The 11,931-nt window shown below is 34.5% G+C and overlaps 1 long non-coding RNA gene across 1 annotated transcript in view; it reads left to right on the top strand.

Moving 5' to 3' along the window:
* LOC149133489 (uncharacterized) overlaps positions 1-10,711 on the top strand; it is a 17,888-nt gene extending 7,177 nt beyond the window's left edge. The window contains exons 2-5 of the long non-coding RNA XR_016243286.1: positions 8,424-8,544; positions 8,762-8,939; positions 9,185-9,261; positions 10,112-10,711. This is a non-coding gene — a long non-coding RNA (uncharacterized LOC149133489). The remainder of the gene's footprint in view (positions 1-8,423; positions 8,545-8,761; positions 8,940-9,184; positions 9,262-10,111) is intronic.
* The last annotated feature ends 1,220 nt before the right edge of the window (positions 10,712-11,931 follow it).

Below are 11,931 nucleotides of genomic sequence, written 5' to 3'. Positions count from 1 at the left end.
CCTCCATATTTTCTTCTTTTTCCTCTTCTTCGTCATCACTGTTTTCTTTTTTCTTCGTCCTCTTTTTCTTATCCCTTTGTCCTTCCCTTTCTCTTTCTCCTCCTCCTCTTTCTCTTCATCCTCTCCCTTCTTCTTCTTCTTCCGCCTCTTCCTCCGCCTCTTCCTCCTCCTCCTCCCTTTCCATGTCTTTCTTCTGACACTTCCAAGTATCATTCGTAGTCATTCTTCATCTCTTCTTTAGACACAATCCAGATTTCCTCAGATTGCTGACGACAAACTCTCTTATTCAGTAAAATTTCCCAGGGATTCCGATATCGAATTTCTTCTGCATTTATGATTTTACAAATTATAATATAAAATAATGAGTAGTTGACTTCCCTTGAGTAGCATTCCACTCTATTTTGCTGGTCAGAATCCCATTTCCAATCCATATCGATGTCAACACTCTTGTGGCTGCTGATTAACTTTTATTCCCTATAGTAATGAAATAATGAGGTGCGAATATTACACTGAGAAAAACGATAATAAACGATAATCTGTCTCTTAGATTAATCCCCTCACAACGATAGCAACTTGCCCTATCTTCTACTGACATAAATTGAGAAATTTTGAGATCATCATCTTGCTTAATAAGAATATTATTAGCTTCTCACATGAAATCACAAGGCGCAGTTCTTGGCCATTAGTCTTTATAAAATGATGTTGATGCTGTTTCTGATTTTTTTTTTTTTTTTTTTTTGTGATGATGAGGAAAATAATGATTGTAATAATGTGCATGATATGGCAAACTACTAGATTCGTTAGCCGGACAAAATTGCCTTGCAGTATTTCTTTAGAGTCTTTGCATTTTGAGTTCAAAATCCTGCGGAAGTCAACTTTACTTTTCGTCTATCCAGGGTCGATGAAATGAAGTACGAGACAAGTTTAGTTCAGTCTAGTCTCGAGATGGTCTGTCCGTGGACAGATCCTGTACATGGTAACTTTCTGTACGACCTGGGAGGCCTCGTACTCGCCCCTGCCACCGCTAAATCGATTCCTGGAACTTCGTTTGCCCTGACTAGATTTGGAACGAACACTGGAGTGGTTTTCTATTGCCTTATCCCAACAGGCAAGTTTCGAACTCAGAATGTAGAGAACCGGAAGATATACTGTAAAGCATCTCTGCTGTGCTGACGAGCCAACGATTCTACCACTCTCCCACTCGCAGAGCAACGTGAAATGAAGTATTTTGCTCAAGAACACAACGTTCCACTGGGCCCGGTAAATGAACCGACAGTGTAGCGATCCTGAATGCAAAACCCTGACCATTAGGCCACGCACCTTCACACTAGTCAAGCTCTAATGTCAATATAATCGATTTTTTACTCCTCTCAAATCTATAGCGTTGTATCCAATTATCTAAAACATATTCATTGGCAGCGGATTCGTAGAATCATTACTTTATCAGAAAAGTTGCTTTACTGTTTTCATTCTGATTTCAAATACTCTAGAAGTCAAATTTACCTTTCGTCCATATGGGGTCGAAAATTAAAATAGTACTAAATGCTGGAGTTGTCTTCACCCACCGGTTAACCACAACCACGTTAGAAACAATTAACGATAGAGCTGTTTGGTCGATAGAATCTTTTGAGCAGTGGTTCATCTTTTATCAAAGATGATGATAATGCATGAATGTATGATGAGATAAATATTCAGCTGCTATTTTAAACAGGTTGTGTAACCAGCAGGAAAATTTCATTCTGAATGTTTGAAATAGGCCGCACTGCTGTATCGATAGGCAACTAAAAATGGCTTCAAAGATATTCCTTCATTACCACTAAATAGATTATTTTTACGTATCGTTTTTCGCTCTTACCACAAAGATAAAGCAATATTCTACGGCTAAAAAGGCGGCGAGATGGCAGAAACTTTAGCACGCCGGGCGAAATGCTTAGCGGTATTTAAAAAAAAACATTTCATTTCATTTTTCCACAATTCAATTGTTCATCATACTTAACTCTAAGTTGAAAGAGCCGAAAAGACTGAAACTGGTACTAAAATTTTCTTCATGATAAAATTATTTTAATATTTTTTATCTTGTCTTATTTTCCTTATATGTATATATATATATATATATATATATATATATATATATATATATATATATATATATATATATATATATATATATATATATATATATATATAATCTGATGTGAAATTAACATGTCGACGTTGTAGACATTCAAATATAATGATCAGTATATGATCGAAATATAGAATTTTATAGTTTTCTTTTAATTTCAATATTAGACCAAAAGTACGAATGAATACCAGCAAAAACTAGGAGTGAATCCCGCGGTTAATTACATCACATTCATTTGTAAATCTTGTACTTTCAGTCGCCTGTGCCACGCAAAAGTCTCAATAAGCTTTGGCTGCCTGCATCTATATATTGCAGACTCTGCAATACATATATTCATCTTTATTTATAGAGATATAATTATACGTATAGCCACACGCAAGCACACACACGTGTGTGTTGTGTGTGTGTGTGTGTGTGTGTGTGTGTGTGTGTGTGTGTGTGTGTGTGTGTGTGTGTGTGTGTGTGTGTGTGTGCGTGTGCGTGTATCTATATTTATATCAAGATATATACACATATATACACATACACACATACGTACAGAAACAGTATTAAAGTTTCAAGCTTATAATTATGAAAAACATAGTCTTGGCATCGAAACTAACTTTGAAAAACAGGCGGTTAATTTAATTATACAATGTAAAACAAATAGAAAACACTTTTAATTTTGATTGATACTTCAATATATTTTATATTTTTGTATTTTCTTCTTTATTAAATATTTTAGCGTTTTGTGTGTATCCTCTTTATATTGATTCACAATTTATATTAGTTTGTGTCTGTTTACATTTTCTTTCTCTTTATTGATTTAACTACATTTTGTTAGTCCTGTTTCGATGTCAGTAACAAGCTGTTAAGAGATATTCACATATAATTCCAATAATTCAAACAGACAAATACGTATGTAATTCATTACCAAGAGAAAATAGAAACCATTTTGGAAGAACTTTAAAGTCATACTCAATATCATTTCTTATTTCTTTATATTTCTCTGTCTTTACTTCTGAGAAATATATTGGGTTGGCTAAAAAGTCCGTTCGGATTTTTAAGCAAAAATATGACACAGGTTTTAAACATAGCGATTATTTCAATCAATGATATAATTCCCGTTTCGTTTCAATATTTTTTACCTTCGTGTGGGTTGAGTAATTATTCTTTGCTTAAAGAATTTCTTGTCTTTACAAGCAAACAACATTTCCAGGTTAACTTATACATTCATTTAAAGTTGAATGTGAATCCATTCAATGAACTTTGAAGCGCCGAAAATAGGTGAGAATCTCAAGAAACATGGTTGGGCAAATATTCAAGGTTCGAAAAAGTTTCCCAACGAAGTCCCAGTAACTTCTGGAACGTCTGCAAGGAAGCGTGCGTTCTAGTACTGTGTTGAAAGACAAAGCGCTTACGGTTAGCAAGTACTGGATGCGTCTGGTGGATCGCTGCGTTTAATTTGTCCTGCTGGTCACAGTACACATTGAAACTGATGGTCCCGTCCATGGGCAGAAGCTCGTAAAAGACTACAACGTTCTAATCCCACTAAATTCGAAGCGTGGCTTTCTTCAGGTAACATCTTGCTTTGGAGGTTGTGTGTGGTAGTTTGCTGCACCTCCTTCATGGTCTTTTGCTCTTCACATGCTGAGGCACTGCCCAAAAGAAAGTTTTAGTTGAATGAATCGACCCCAGTGCATATTTTTCAAACCTGGTACTTATTCTGTCGCTATCTTTTGCCGGACCGATGGTGGGAAACAAGCACAGACACAAAGACACACTCACGCACACAAATACATATACATATAAATTCAAAATAATGGAATGGAGTAGATAAAATCCAGGCTTCATATATTTCATAGCTAGGAGAACCTCAGAAGTAGTAATAGTCCAAACGAGTGGTAATCCCTACCTACTCGTCAGACCAAAATGACCTTATTCAAATGAACGCATACATAGCAACCTCAGCTGCTAAGCTATAAAACAATTTTTCAGCTTATCAAACTTCGACATGGGAAAATTTATATCTGTCTACGTCAATAAACCACTATTGTTCCTGAAAGTTTTTTTTTTTTTTTTACCTTCTACGGCAAAAGTTGCAAGACGCAACGAACCTTTTACAGAAATAAATAAGTGAATGAGTGGATATTTTACTGGTGAGCGTGTTAGAATATAAGGCCATAAAAGAGAATGACTCTCCCCAGACACAACTGTATTTATATTTGTATATTTATATATATATATACAAGGCTTTCGTCAGCCTGAGACTATAGCCGCAAATATTAGACCAAGGTACCATGCAGTGCGACTGAACCCGGAAACATGTGGTTAGGAAGCAAGCAAGCTTCTTACCACACGGTCAGGTACACACACACACATGTATACATACATACAGAGTGAGAGAGAGAGAGAGAGAGAGAGAGAGAGATTTGTACACACAAATACAAACATTTTGTTTTTTATTTTTTCTTCTTTTGATGAAGTTTTTTGTCTTATCTGTAGGCCCGTCACAACCACGGAGACGAAATTCGGTTTTATTTATGACCCCATCAGCCGAGTTTAGCATTCTTCTGCTGTGCTTGAAGTTGTACTTTTTTTACGTTTGTCATACATTTTTCTACATTTTTTCATCCTAGGATTATTTACATAATTATAATTAAAAGCTACTGAACAAATTAATTCAAAGTAGCCAATGACATGAATTTGAATAAATAAGCGGTTGTGTTTTGAATACCATACACATATTTTTTTTTTAATTTATTGAAAATTTTACTCTGAGTCAGAGAGTTGAAGCAAAAACTTTTAAGTACGCAAATGCTCTTGCTTATCTAACATATAAACCCATATATAAACCAACGGATGAATCTATTCCAATTTCGAGAAGTAATTTCCTCTTCCATTTCAAAGTCAGTAATGATGACTGTAAGGTTTTGGGGATTTTCTGTTAGCCACAGGGAGAAATTACATTAGATCATAATTCTCTTTTATCGTCTTCTATAACGTGTATTTGCATGCATTCTTGTTATCAGTGCTTTTGTATGTATGTGTATAAGTATGTGTGTATGTCTATGTATGTATGTATGTATGCATGGATGGATGGATGGATGATTGTATATCATTGTATCGATCAGATTATGGGATGTTGTTATACACTGCTGGTTACAATGCGCTTCTATGAATTGTTGTAGCTTTCGAATGATGCCACTTTGCGGGCTAAGCGGGCAAGTATATATGTATATATATATATATATATATATATATATATATATATATATAGAGAGAGAGAGAGAGAGAGAGAGAGAGAGAGAGACATAAAAAGTATGTATGTATAAACAGTGAGGGGAAACTAGGAGGAGTTGCACAGGAATTTGTGGAAATCTGAGTTTGATGAGCTGTGACTCAACAACCATTCGCGTCGAAACCCATAATCAAGACTACGCCAAAATCGAATAACCGAGCAGTTTAGTTGATACACGGAATATGTGTCTCACAAACGCCATAGGAGGAAGGTGATGGCGAAACCAGAGCAGTCGTCAATTTTACAATCTGCCACTACTTACAGTGGTTTATGTTTCTAACTTGCATTGGTCGGTTATAGTTGTATGAAGTGAGCAATTTGAGAGTTGCTCGTAATGTGCCACGAGCAGTGGATAAGGCAATGGAACAGGAATAACCACATTACTCGCTTCATGTTGTGTTATTATATAAAGTTTGCTTGTCAGAAGATCTTCCTCTCTCAGCTTCATCCGTAATAGTCTATTGCAAATTACCTTAATATGTGTGCATGGAGAGATTTACCTAGTTAAACTCAGTAATCAATCATTTTAAGATTAAATACCATTATCAAGATATAGAACAAGAAGCGTTAGAACGGTATCCTCATGTATAACAGATGCTGAAAGGCCTCACGAAAGGCCTCGTCGGAGGCCTAACTTTCCGACTTCTTTTACAGGTCTTAGAAAACTGAAGGACTGCTGCAATAAGTGTGTGAATCTGAGAGGGAAATATATTGAATGCAATCATAATTTACTGATCCTCCTGTGTTTTTTTTTATCCAAACCCAGAACATTTTCAGCACCCCTTCGTATATAAAGTTTGATTGTCAGAATCTCTCCCGTTCAGCTACATTCGTAGCCAAACTTACAATGTTCCATTGCAAACTACCTTAATGCGTGTGTATGATTACTACTTAATCATTATAATCAGCCATTTTTAGGATTGAATAATTATGTTAAGTTATAAAAAAGAGACGTTAGAACTGTATCCTTGTGTTTCTTTGTATGCTGTCTAGATTAGGGTCTGTGATGCGAAACCATGGTTTTACGATCACGAGTACAACACCCTAACCATTACGCCACGCACCGTCTAGTAACCGTTTTCTAGATTTCTTCAAGTTAAAACTGTTATTCTTAGAAAAAAATACTGCGATAATTGGAAAATTGGAATTACTTTCAAAAGAACAGTTTCAATATTTAGCTTACTCATTTCTGGAATTGCAGAGATATTAAAACATCATTAAGTAATCTTATGAAATGATCGATAACGATCAATATATGTGTCTATATGCATAGCATTTAAATTTTGTTGCCTTTCTTTGTTTATTGTTTGTTTACTGTTGTTGATTTCTTTAATCCACCAACTAATTATTTTCAATGTAATTTCAAATATTCCTAATTAATTTAATAAACATTATTTCCTCTTGCAGCAATAGAAGAGGCTTGTGCTTACATACATACGTACGTACATACATACATACATACACACATATATACATACATATACACAGGACACACACGTACACATATATTCATGTGTGTGTGTGTGTGTGTGTGTGTGTGTGTGTGTGTGTGTGTGTGTGTGTGTGTTTTGTGTTTGGTCGTGTGTATAATTATGTGTATATGAGTATGAATGTGTGTAAATCTGGCTGACAAACCATGTGAAATAGATGTGATGTTTGTGAAGATTGAAGAGTTCACTTAAATAGCAGATGCAATTCAAATAAACATATATAAATAAATAAATGTATGTGTGTGTGTGTGTGTGTCTGTGTGTGTGTGTGTGAGTGCACACACTGTTAAAGTACATATCTGTTGAGTTTCCATATCAATCGTTCTTGGGTAATTTTTAAATTAAAATTACTCGCATTCGAACACGCTAGAGGTAGTTTAACTTACCCGTATGAAAGAATGTTTGCCAACGTATAATACATTTATTCCGTACATTTCACTGCCTTTCTTTGAACACCTTACGGCCTATGCATAATATGTGTACGATAACAGAAGATTCTCTTAAATTGGTTTCAAATTTTGGCATAAGACCAGCAATTTAGTACTTATTTCATTGACCCCGAAAGGATGAAAGCAAAATCGATCTCGACGGCATTTGAAATCAGAACGTAAAGACGAACGAAATATCTCTAAGCATTTTACCGGCTCGCTAATGATTCTGCTAGCTCGCCGCCTTAAAAGTTCGCTTAACTCACTGCAGGTAATGAGACGCAACGTAGAAGACGAAACATAAGCATATGTACCAGGAGGGCAATGGTACTGACGCAAATTCATTGCACAGGTACTCGCTGTAGTCTTCCTCTTGGTCTTATTGTTTTCACACAGAATCTTTCTATATTTCTAATTAGTTGTTAGTGATATATTTAGATGCAAGGGTGGCTGTGTAATAAGAAATTTGCTTCCCAATCACGTGGTTCCGGATTCAGAACCCCTGCGTGACACCTTGTGCAAGTGTTTTCTATTATAGCCTAGGACTGACCAAAGTCTTGCGAGCTGATTTGGTAGATAGAAACAGTACGGAAGCCAGCATATATATGTATCCTCATTCTAACTGATATGCATGCATATATACATACATACATATGCACCTATACATGCATATATACATGCATGCATGCATATACATACATACATACATACATACATACATACATACATACATACTTATGTATACAGTTCGTACATAGATATATTATAAATGCAATCAGCTGACACAGGCCATGCCGCAATTTTGCATTTTGGTACAAAAATTTACCGTACTAAGAATGAAGCCCTCTACATCATCTCTCGATATAGGATAAAAAGGAGCCAAATTTCCCACAAAACATACCCAAGTTCCTTGTAAAAGTTTTGGCTGACTGAATTTGTGCTTTGTAATAGTTGAAAAACGTTGAAGTAGACACGACACGCATACTGACTTAGAGTTAAGCAACAACAAGACGACAAATCAAACAAATATTAAACATCTCATTTATAAGACAGTGTAATGCAAGTTGCATCATGTTATATACGAACTACGCTACTTTCAGCATAAAAGTACGAAAAAAGAAAAACACATACTTCTTTGAAAAGATGAATGACAAAAAGAAAAAAGAAAATAAGATTAGTTTCCTGGCAAAGGATAGTAATGCTTTCAGCAGTAAATTCAAGGTTTCTGTTTTTTTATATAAATATTATGAAATCTTAATTAATTCCCTGAATGCTTTTTGCTTGATAATCCATGTTTTGTTTGTTGCTTTCTTCTCTTTATATTTTTGTTCTCTTACAATTATGGATCCTATGAGATAAACTACGGAAATTACCATAACAATATATCAATGCAATTTCCTTTTATGATGACGCATATATTTACAATTCCATATTACAGGACGAAACCAACGGCATGTAGCTATGTCAGAGAAGCTTAAATAGCAAGGAGCTCCTCGTGAAATGTGATCACATCAATGGAGTCTCTCTGTTCTCTCAAACAACGCCATGTTAATAGATTCTTTGCTGTCTCCTTTATCATTTCAACATAGCAACGAATGAAATGTGATTTCAAAATGGTGACTAGTCGGCTTTTTCTATTTTCTTTTTTGATAATGGAATAGTATTCCGAATTAATTTTACTGTCTACGGCTGCAATGTGGTTGTGCTGATAATAGCAATTATATATACATACATACATTTGCCTGTATATATATACATATACATGTATTAATAAATTCCTCTATTTACATAATATCGAGGTCTCTTTCTTTTGTTGTCTTACCTTTTCTATCAATATATATATTTCTTTTATATGTTTCAGTCATTTGACTAAAGCCATGCTGTGGTACCACCTTAAAGGATGTTAGTCGAATAAACCGACCTCAGGACTTATTCTTTGTAAGCCTAGTACTTATTCTATCGGGCTCTGTTGTCGAACCGCTAGATAATGTAGACATAAACACACCAACATTAGTTGTCAAGCGATGATGGGGGACAAACACAAACACACACAAATACATACATACACACACACACACACACACACACATATATATATATATATATATATATATATATATATATATATGCCATTTATGGAGCTAAAAAACTGCAGATCGAGAGAAAACGGGAACAAAACCAGCGACATGCAGCTACACAGATCAAAAATTGAAAAAGATTTATTCCTTTCTCACATAGGAATAATGTAACAGGCATAGTTGTTCTTCAATTTTTTCACTGTTGTTGCCGCTACTGTAATTGCTGCTTCTGTTTAGCCTTACGCTCAGCCCTGAGCTATTATGGAACGCTTTTTCTCCCTTTCATAATGCAAAGGACTACACTGTCCAATGTAAATCCCCTTATTGAAAGCGGAAAAGTGAGATTCTGTTGCAATTTCTGGCAGGTCGAATACCTGAATAAATTTCTTTCGCCGAAGTCTTATGTATTGTGACTGATATTTAACGCTAAGTTAGTACATCATAGATATTCAAATCACGACCATTCCGTCCTATTTTCAAGAAAAGCGTATTCCGAAGAACTAGAAATTTCTAAATTTTCATTATAGGTAAGCAAGAAAAAAGAAACAATTAAATTCGAGAACTCTATACATTTCCTTTCTCGTAACTCAATTTTAAGTCAGATTTCTAATCCTGCCAAATACTTTTTATGAATGTTTCTCTTTCTTACACTAATTCTCCACCTTTTAACACCACGTGTTTAAAATGATCTAATATTTTCTGTATTTCAGATGGTTGACGTTTGAAGATGAGATTTGTCATTTCAGATGTTGGGTGACTGTGCAGAAGGTCACTTGTTGGCTCGCAAGGGTTAAAAGAATTAATCATCAAGGTGATTTTCGGAAGGTCATTGGATACTTGGTTCTTATGGCTTACAATTGAAACTACGTTCTGAGTTCAAATTTCGCCGAGGTCGACTTTGCCTTTCATCCTTTCGGGGACTATTAAATAAGTACAAGTTACGGACTGGGGTCGATGTAATCGACTTAACCACTTTGTCTGTCCTTGTTTGTCCCCCACTCGCAGTAAAGAAATAAATATATTCAAGCTGGTGATTCTACATATATATATTAAGGATAACTGAATGTTTTAATGCCAAATTGGATGAGATTTAGACAGACAAAATCACTGATTAATACGGTTGATAATTTCTAAATTTCCTTTTCGGTGAATATAAACATACATATTTATTTTTCAACGAACACTGCACAAATCCACTAATATATATAGTCTAAAGTATATATAATTCTCGCAAAAACTATTTTGTTACTGAAAAATATTCGTATTTTATATTTAAAAACTAAATATTACATTATTGGTCATATGATATTCAATAAATACTGTGTAGTTTTAATTTTTACTAACTCATTCGTATCTTAAGTTAAACATTACACATGTACATTTTATTAATTAAAATTTATCAATACTTTTAACTATATAAATAAACAACATTTTTTGATAGATATTTGTTTGTAATTTTATTTAGCATATGCAATTAGCATACACACTCACAAACACATATATAGAAGCAAAAGACAAAAAAGGAAAAATTCAGGCAGTTGTAATTTTCTCTCTTTGTATAGATAGATAGATAAATAGATAGATAGATAGGTGGATGGATGGATAGATAGATAGATAGATAGATAGATAGATAGATAGATAGATAGATAGATAGATAGATAGATAGATAGATAGATAGATAGATAGATGGATGGATGGATGGATGGATGGATGGATGGATGGATGGATGGATGGATGGATGGATGGATGGATGGATGGATGGATGGATGGATGGATGGATCGCTCGATAGACAGATGGATGCATCGATGGATCGATAGATAGATACGTGATGTATGCTCTTGCTGAATTTACTATTATAGGGAAGAAAATCTCTTCTAAGTTAAGATAAATTAAAGCATACACATTTTACTTTTATTTTTTTCTCCTCCACATCATATACAGTTCTTAATTGGTTTGGTCATTGATGGCCATGCATAGCACCATTTGATCCTCCCTTCGAATCGTCAGCACGGCATAACTTGAAAGAAAGAAATTAAGCTAAATTCTACATTCTACGAAGTTTCTGATAATGAGATAATAGTTGATAGTTTATAACAAAAAGGGGCATGTTTGATTATTTTTCCTCTTTTTTTTCTTCATCTTAAGTCGTAAAATATTTTGCTTAATAATGGTTTCGCAGCAAAGAAATTCGTTTCGTAACCACCTGACTTCGGTTTTATTCCATTCAGCATCATTTTTAAAATGCTTAGTTAACATAATAACCTCGCATCGTAGAAAGTAAGTCATTTCAATATTTCATCATTTTTTAGCTTTCCCTGAAAACAGTTACCATATCGGAAGTAGATTGTTTCCAGGTCAAAAGTGAAATCATCTTCCTACGGAATATAATCATTAATGAACGAATGTCGTTACAAAATTATTATGAAGTTATTACAAAGCATCTAATATGACATCGGTATTACTAAAGCTTCGATTTACGAAAGATTTTAATTATATTCCTAAGTAACGAGAGCAAAGCTTGGTTATTAA

This window comes from Octopus bimaculoides, chromosome 10 (assembly GCF_046866305.1).
Source record: "Octopus bimaculoides isolate indiv1 chromosome 10, ASM4686630v1, whole genome shotgun sequence".
NCBI classification, from domain to species: domain Eukaryota; kingdom Metazoa; phylum Mollusca; class Cephalopoda; order Octopoda; family Octopodidae; genus Octopus; species Octopus bimaculoides.
Note: the sequence above shows the minus strand (reverse complement) of the source record. Positions and strands in the feature narration are given on the sequence as shown.